The sequence below is a fragment of the Nanorana parkeri genome, unplaced genomic scaffold (assembly GCF_000935625.1).
Source record: "Nanorana parkeri isolate BGI_ZX_2015 unplaced genomic scaffold, ASM93562v1 scaffold2934, whole genome shotgun sequence".
NCBI classification, from domain to species: Eukaryota; Metazoa; Chordata; class Amphibia; order Anura; family Dicroglossidae; genus Nanorana; species Nanorana parkeri.
This window is the reverse complement of record NW_017309202.1, coordinates 74,879-83,652: the sequence shown is the minus strand read 5'-3', so window position 1 is coordinate 83,652 and position 8,774 is coordinate 74,879. Positions and strand designations below refer to the sequence as shown.

At 50.3% G+C, this 8,774-nt stretch overlaps 3 non-coding genes across 3 annotated transcripts; all 3 read left to right on the top strand.

Moving 5' to 3' along the window:
• The first annotated feature begins 1,582 nt into the window (after positions 1 to 1,582).
• TRNAK-CUU lies at positions 1,583 to 1,655 on the top strand. Its single transcript has one exon. It is a non-coding gene; the product is annotated as a tRNA-Lys (tRNA).
• Positions 1,656 to 2,128: 473 nt separating this feature from the next.
• TRNAK-UUU lies at positions 2,129 to 2,201 on the top strand. Its single transcript has one exon. It is a non-coding gene; the product is annotated as a tRNA-Lys (tRNA).
• A 5,157-nt stretch (positions 2,202 to 7,358) lies between these two features.
• On the top strand, positions 7,359 to 7,431 carry TRNAK-UUU. Its single transcript has one exon. It is a non-coding gene; the product is annotated as a tRNA-Lys (tRNA).
• The last annotated feature ends 1,343 nt before the right edge of the window (positions 7,432 to 8,774 follow it).

Sequence of the window (8,774 nt, the reverse complement as noted above, 5' to 3'; positions counted from 1 at the left end):
GTTTGGGCGCCCATTTTTTGTGTGGGGGGGGGGGGGGGGGGGGGGGGGAGTCTTGCCCCATGTAGTCCGATCCAATAGAAGAGATACTGGAGATCAGATTGCTGATAAGGTTCATGGTTCTGGTTCTGATAGAAAGGCGTCTGAACACACAGAGCATTGCAGGCTGCTGTGTATGGGGCTGTGTAGCTGGAGAGCGGTCAGGGGGCCCATGCTGACCCGTGTCCACCATTGAAAGCGCCTACAATGGCCGCGTGAGCATCAGAACTGGACCACGGAGCGATGGAAGAAGGTTGCCGCGTCTGATGAATCATGTGGATGGCCGGGTGCGTGTGTGTCACTTACCTGTGGAAGAGATGGCACCAGGATGCACTATGGGGAGAAGACAAGCCGGCGGAGGCAGTGTGGTGCTTTGGGCAATGTTCTGCTGGGACACCTCGGGCCCTTCATTCATGTGGATGCACCACCGACCTAAACATTGTCACTGACCAAGTCCCCCCCTTCATGGACACGGTATTCCCTGATGACAGTGGCCTCTTTCAGCAGGATAATGATCCCGGCCACACTGGACACATGGGTGAAGAACACAACAATGAGTTTGAGGTGATGACTTGTCCTCCGAATTCTCCAGATCTCAATCCAAACGATCATCTGTGGGATGTGCTGGAGAAACAAGTCCGACCCATGGAGGCCGATCACCTCACAACTTACAGGACTTATAGGATCTGCTACTGACGGCTCGTGCCAGATACCACAGCACACCTTCAGAGGTCTAGAGGAGTCCATGCCAGGACGGGTCAGGAAAAGGGGGACCTACTCAATATTAGGTGGGTTCATCCAGATACCACAACACACCTTCAGAGGTCTGGTGGAGTCCATGTTTGGAGGGGTCAGGAAAAGGGGGACCTACTCAATATTAGGGGGGCAGATACCACAGCACACCTTCAGAGGTGTAGAGGAGTCCATGTTTGGAGGGGTCAGGAAAAGGGGGACCTACTCAATATTAGGGGGGCAGATACCACAGCACACCTTCAGAGGTGTAGAGGAGTCCATGTTTGGAGGGGTCAGGAAAAGGGGGACCTACTCAATATTAGGGGGGCAGATACCACAGCACACCTTCAGAGGTGTAGAGGAGTCCATGTTTGGAGGGGTCAGGAAAAGGGGGACCTACTCAATATTAGGGGGGTCATCGGATACCACAGCATACCTTCAGAGGTCTAGTGGGGTCCATGCATGGACGGGTCAGTAAAAGGGGGGACCTACTCAATGTAAGGTGCTAGTCATAATGTTATGGCCGATGGGTGTGAATGTATTGAAAACATGTGAACCAATCTGTGTGACTGATGCACATCATATTGAGTTGCTTAGTCCTGTTCCCCTCACTGGTCACATGGTGTCGCTGTTGCTGAAGACGTGATACAAAGTTTTACATTGATCTTCATGGGGGGGAGCTAAAGAGAGGAAAGAAATGTGTCAAATGTAACAAAAGAACTCGATAGAAAGAAACAAACAATGTATCTTATACGACTTTCGTGTGTCTATTTCTTCATGTGTCTCTTTCTCTGACTTTGGTGTCCAATCACCAGCCCGGCTAGCTCAGTCGGTAGAGCATGAGACTCTTAATCTCAGGGTCGTGGGTTCGAGCCCCACGTTGGGCGAGTGAGTTTTTGCTATCTTTGAAAACTTTGCAAAGTGCGTAGGAGAGTAAATCCGTCTGACATCTGGAGGTATCTCAAAGATCAAAGGACTGTGACTCACCCCAAGACAGTGGGCGGAGCCATGCAAATCAATACTTGACACCCCAATGGTGCGTATGCACATCTAGGACTGCTGCTACCTAGTGCACATCTAGTACAGAGCCATATACTCCAAACTGCACCTAGCTGTTTTGGGCTTTATTGGTCATCATCATCATCATCAGTGCAGTGTATGGAAATCACGGATTCTATGGAGTAGGGATCGGGACCCAACCATACAGCCAATGGTGAGGAGGGAGGAAAGAAATCCAAATACTTTCTACAAAATGTGCATTTTGCGCAGATCCCTGCAGATCCCTGCAGATCCCTGCACATCCCTGCACATCCCTGCACATCCCTGCAGATCCCTGCAGATCCCTGCAGATCCCTGCAGAGCCTGGATAGCTCAGTCGGTAGAGCATCAGACTTTTAATCTGAGGGTCCAGGGTTCAAGTCCCTGTTCGGGCGATCGCTTTTGTAACCTGTTTGAACGGCACTACGTTGAGAGAAAATCAAATCTTAATCTAAAAGTAAAGCACTGACACGTGTTCCTCGTACCGCCGTCACCAATTTAAGGAGCGTTGACACTCCACATGGATTCCGGGAGGTCAGGAAGTTCAAACAGAACTGAAGCTAAAACATTTTTTAGCTTTGGATAGAGTGGGGGAGGGGTGTAACCGCTGGTCAGCTTGTTTTTTTTTTTGCCCTGTCCCATCGAGGAGATCACCCCTCACTTCCTGTCTGATAACCACAACAGGAAGTGAAAAGAAATCCCTGGTGGTCAGAAGGGTCACCAGAACTACTGTCCCCACTGGAAGATCTCACATCTGTTCCTGTTCTGGTGACAGCCCAAAATGTGGGATTCTCTCTCAGTGATAACATTCACCAGGACACATAGGGAGGGTGAAATCTCCAAAACGGGGACACAGACAGCAATAAAAGCCTGACAGGGGGGTCTAAAAGATGGCTTCCTCTGATCCGGGGAAAGGAAGTCAATTACTTTGGGGGGAAACCTTTTATAGGCCAGCATCAGGTCACATGACAGTAGCCAGAGGCGGTCTTCAGCTTACAAATTGTAAGGCATTGGGAGGGGCTTCAGCTATCAAATTGTAAGGCATTGGGAGGGGCTTCAGCTATCAAATTGTAAGGCATTGGGAGGGGCTTCAGCTGTCAAATTCTAAGGCATTGGGAGGGGCTTCAGCTGACACATTCTAAGGCATTGGGAGGTGCTTCAGCTTACAAATTGTAAGGCATTGGGAGGGGCTTCAGCTATCAAATTGTAAGGCATTGGGAGGGGCTTCAGCTGTCAAATTGTAAGGCATTGGGAGGGGCTTCAGCTGTCACATTGTAAGGCATTGGGAGGGGCTTCGGCTGACAAATTGTAAGGCAGCGGGAGGGGCTTCAGCTGACAAATTGTAAGGCATTGGGAGGGGCTTCAGCTGACACATTGTAAGGCATTGGGAGGGGCTTCAGCTGACACATTGTAAGGCATTGGGAGGGGCTTCAGCTGACACATTGTAAGGCATTGGGAGGGGCTTCAGCTGACACATTGTAAGGCATTGGGAGGGGCTTCAGCTGACACATTGTAAGGCATTGGGAGGGGCTTCAGCTGACAAATTGTAAGGCATTGGGTGGGGCTTCAGCTGACAAATTGTAAGGCATTGGGAGGGGCTTCAGCTGACAAATTGTAAGGCATTGGGAGGGGCTTCAGCTGACAAATTGTAAGGCATTGGGAGGGGCTTCAGCTGACAAATTGTAAGGCATTGGGAGGGGCTTCAGCTGACAAATTGTAAGGCATTGGGAGGGGCTTCAGCTGACAAATTGTAAGGCATTGGGAGGGGCTTCAGCTGACAAATTGTAAGGCATTGGGAGGGGCTTCAGCTGACAAATTGTAAGGCATTGGGAGGGGCTTCAGCTGACAAATTGTAAGGCATTGGGAGGGGCTTCAGCTGACAAATTGTAAGGCATTGGGAGGGGCTTCAGCTGACACATTGTAAGGCATTGGGAGGGGCTTCAGCTGACAAATTGTAAGGCATTGGGAGGGGCTTTAGCTGACAAATTGTAAGGCAGCAGGAGGGGCTTCAACTGACAAATTGTAAGGCAGCGGGAGGGGCTTCAGCTGACACATTGTAAGGCATTGGGAGGGGCTTCAGCTGACAAATTGTAAGGCAGCAGGAGGGGCTTCAACTGACAAATTGTAAGGCATTGGGAGGGGCTTCAGCTGACAAATTGTAAGGCATTGGGAGGGGCTTCAGCTGACAAATTGTAAGGCAGCGGGAGGGGCTTCGGCTGACAAATTGTAAGGCAGCGGGAGGGGCTTCAGCTGACAAATTGTAAGGCAGTGGGAGGGGCTTCAGCTGACAAATTGTAAGGTAGTGGGAGGGGCTTCGGCAGACAAATTGTAAGGCATTGGGAGGGGCTTCAACTGCCAAATTACAGGCCATTGGGTGTGGTTTTAAAAGTCACATGGTCATCCAGTTCAACCAAATGAATGAGATAATTAATAAGTACAATATAAATCTTCCAAGTTGTCACCCTGAGAAGCCTTGTTACATCTCGGTGATATCAGCAACGTTCTTTCGGCTCAGTTCACAAAGCCGATACACCAGTAGGAGGAGCTTAGGCTTCGGAAGATCCTTACCCTGGTGATAAAGCTTTGTGAATTGAGCCTATAGATGGGTATCACACCTGACAATCAGTGGTGATGGGGGGAACTTCCTCAGGATCGATTCGCGGTTGCGTTCGGTGAACATGCTGAAACGTTCACCGACTGCCCACTGATCACCGACCCGGCTGCTTCTTCCTGGTTGTAAACACAGCGATGGGGATTCCCTTCAACTAACTCTTACCCTAGATGAGAGTCTGCTATGAATGTTAAGGGGGATCTACCCAAAAAAAAGCTACATGGGGTCCTCCCCCCAAAGTTCAAAGCAGGCCCTATAGATATGGTAACAATGTTAAGGGGGAGGCCGAAAAAAAAAAAAAGACTTGGGGCCCCGCTCATAGATCATACCAGGCCCTTTGGGTTTGGTATGGATTGTAAGGGAAACCACACAAAAAATGACTTGGGGATCCCTCTTAAAATCCATGCAGGACCCAAAGGGCCTAATATTACTTTGTGCAGGACCCCACATCTTTTTTTTTTTGTGTGTGAGGTCCCCCCCCATTGCTGAAACCTTATCTAAGCAGTTGCCTGGCAGGCCACGAAAGGGGTGAACGAGCATGCGCCCCCTCACTTAACCATACCTGGCCACACAGGTGGGGTTCCTTACTGGGGTGCCGTTCCCCCTGGCAAAGCACCTCTGTCCCCATGTTGATGAGGACAAGGGCATCTTCCGTGCAACCTAAACTAAGAGTGGGCGGGTCCCGAGGAGGAACTGTGAGAAGTAAGTTACATCAGGTCCTTCTCCCTTGTGATTGACAGCAGGCTGTGGGCGGATTCCATTGCCTATAGCAGGCTGTCTATTGGCTACGGAATCCACACACAGCCTGATCCCAATTGACCAAAAATGGATATGCCCATCACCAGGCACACCCCGCTTGCTGAACTGCATCATTGATGATGGACGTGCAGCGTGGGACATCCACCCCCACGCATGGGGGCTTTAATTTCTGGCTGCTGTGCCCACAGTGGCCAGGATGAAGCTGATCCCGCAGCTTTCCACCATCTCAGCACAGTGGCTTAGTGGTTAGTGCTTCTGCCTTTCCATCACTGGAGGTCCCTGGTTTGTATCCTGTTCAGGACACTGTCTGCATGAAGTTTGCATTTTTTTTCCTTGAGTGGGTTTTCTCTCACAATCCAAAGACATGCTGGCAGGATAAACGACTTCTGTCTAAATCAGCCCTAGTCTGGGTATGCATGCATGTGAGATAGGAATCTTAGATGGTAAGCTCCTTGGGGGCAGGGACTGATGTGAAGGGACTGAGCAAAGAAGATAAGTATTTGTTTCCTTTGCTCCTCTCCTCCATCTAGTGGCCATAACGTATTATTACAACAACAAACTACATTCAATCTGAGATGCACCCTCTAGTGGCTACAATGTATTATTACAACACTACTTTTGAACAGGGAAGAATTAGGAACATTCGTTTTTGCCATCATTAGCCTAAAATGAACATTCACTGCATGGATGCCAGTGTTCTCCACTGTTGGTCTGCTCCCTCCTCCCTGTCAGTATCTAGTTAGTTATTGCTTTGACTTTAGGGCAAGTAGGCGCCGGAAGAGGACACTGACTGAGGTACTGTCAGTTCAGTTCGATCCACTGTAGCGCTCACACCCCGAAGGAGCTGCTGGATGAACAGGTCCATATCTAGTGAGTCTAGGGATTGATTTCCAACTGCCCCATTAGCATTAACCGCCCTCTTCTTGTGCCCATAAATTGAGGTCCACTTCAGCTGTATGATGCTAGTTGAACATTTTATTATTCTTCTAATGAGGGAGAGAGGGGTATAGGGTCTAGGCGCACCGGCCTCCTTGGCTCCAGACTCACCAGATCTTATATTAAGGGAGTACATCTCCACAATCCATGAAAGAACACTGACCCCGCTCTGAAGTCCACATAAATCCAAGGCACTTCGAGAGCCCGCACTGGTCCTGGTTCTTTCCTTCTTTCAGGCCTCCAGGAAAACTTCCTTCCCCAACTCAGCCAACGCCTCGGCCTAGCCTGGGGGGGCAGGCTGAACAGGACCCATCCTTAATCCATGGCTGGTCCAGGCAAGAGAGAGCACATGGCAGCTCCCACCCATATATGTACACTCTGTCAGCAGGCCCCACTGGCTGCAAGCAGCCCAGTGACTGGCTGCTGCCCTGTACATACCTTACGGTGCCGCCCATTGGCTGTCCCACAATGTGACAAAGTCTCACTCTGCCCAGGGGGGGTACAGACAAGGTTAGACACCTGGGATTAACCATGTGCTGGCTGCTACAAATCCAGCCAGGCTGTCTACAGCCCTGGCATATCTCTAAATGCATGGTAGTCACATCACAAAAGGTGATGGGAGCTACACTACAGCTCATACTTAGGGTCTGTGCCGGATATTTTGTATCATTTAATTGCTGCACTCAGTAGAAAAACCTGGGGCACTCACTAGAAGATCCGGGGCACTCAGTAGAAGACCCGGGGCACTTAGTAGAAGACTCGGGGAACTCAGTAGAAGACCCGGGGCACTCAGTAGAAGACCCGGGGCACTTAGTAGAAGACTCGGGGAACTCAGTAGAAGACCCGGGGCACTCAGTAGAAGACCTGGGGCACTCAGTAGAAGACCTGGTGTCAGGGACCAGAGCACCTCCAGGGGGCGCTGGAACCAGATCCTGCAGTTCCTGTGCTCACCTGCAGGTGTCTCCAGTCAGCCAGGAGCTGTCAGGTACCAGACCACCAGTAGAAGACCCGGGGCACTCAGTAGAAGACCTGGGGCACTTAGTAGTAGACCTGGGGCACTTAGTATTAGGCCTGGGGCACTTAGTAGTAGACCTGAGGCACTTAGTATTAGGCCTGTGGCACTTAGTAGTAGACCTGAGGCACGAGTCCTGGGTGCCAGGGTCTAACAAAGCCCTTGACTCTGAGTTAGCTTCAGAGTAACCACATACTATATACAAAAGGTGTGTTTTTGCCATAGACCTCCAGAGCCCGGATAGCTCAGTCGGTAGAGCATCAGACTTTTAATCTGAGGGTCCAGGGTTCAAGTCCCTGTTCGGGCGATCACTTTTGTAACCGGTTATTGAACCCATCCATTGAGTAAATCAAATTATAATCTAAGAAAAACTCTTACACGTGTTCCTCGTACCGCCATCACTTACTCACGGAGCGTTGACACTCCACACGGATTCCGGGAGGTCAGGAAGCTCAAACAGAACTTAGAGTAGAACTGAAGCTAAAACTTTTTTAGATTTGGATAGAGTGGGGGAGGGGTATAACCGCCGGTCAGCTTGTTTTTTTGCCCTGTCCCATCGGAAAGATCACACTTCACTTCCTGTCTGATAACCACAACAGGAAGTGAGAGGAAATCACTGGTGGTCAGAAGGGTCACCAGAACTACTGTTCCCACTGGAAGATCTCCCATCTGTTCCTGTTCTGGTGACAGCCCAAAATTTGGGATTCTCTCTCGGTGATAACATTCACCAGGACACATAGGGAGGGTGAAATCTCCAAAACGGGGACACAGACAGCAATAAAAGCCTGACAGGGGGTCCAATCCCTCTCCAGAAAAAAAAGTTTTGTTTGTTGTTGGACCTTCGACTCAACACCACCTCTCTCCGGTCCCAGTTTAGCTTCAATGGACAGAGACGTGGCTCAGCAATGTCTACAGATGTAGGTGACCTCTACGAGGAGAAGACAACCTGGACCTCATTCAAGGGAAAAAATGTCTTCCTCTGATCCGGGGAAAGGAAATCAATGATTTTGGGGGGAGCCTTTGACAAGACCCTCTCTTCTTCACAACCCTGGTCCATTGGTATACCCACTACATTTATATTTAGCCAAGAGTGGGCGGGTCCTGAAGGGGAACTGAGACAATCTAGTTTCATCAGGTTCCCCTCCCTTCTGATTGACAGCAGGCGGTGGGTGGAATCCATAGCCTATAGCAGGCTCTCTATTGGCTATGGACCTGGGGCACTCAATCGAAGATCTGGGGCACTCAGTAGAAGACCTGGGGCACTCAGTAGAAGTCCTGGGGCACTTAGTAGAAGACCTTGGGCACTCAGTAGAAGACCTGGGGCACTCAGTAGAAGTCCTGGGGCACTTAGTAGAAGACCTTGGGCACTCAGTAGAAGACCTGGGGCACTTGTTAGAAAACTGCAGCACTCAGTAAAAGACCTGCAGCTTTCAGTAGAAGACCTGGGGCACTCAGCAGAAGTCCTGGGGCACTCAGCAGAAGTCCTGGGGCACTCAGCAGAAGTCCTGGGGCACTCAGGAGAAGACCTGGGACACTCAGTAGAAGACCCGGGGCACTTAGTAGAAGACCTGGGGCACTCAGTAGAAGACCCGGGGCACTCAGTAGAAGACCCGGGGCACTCAGTAGAAGACCCGGGGCACTCAGTAGAAG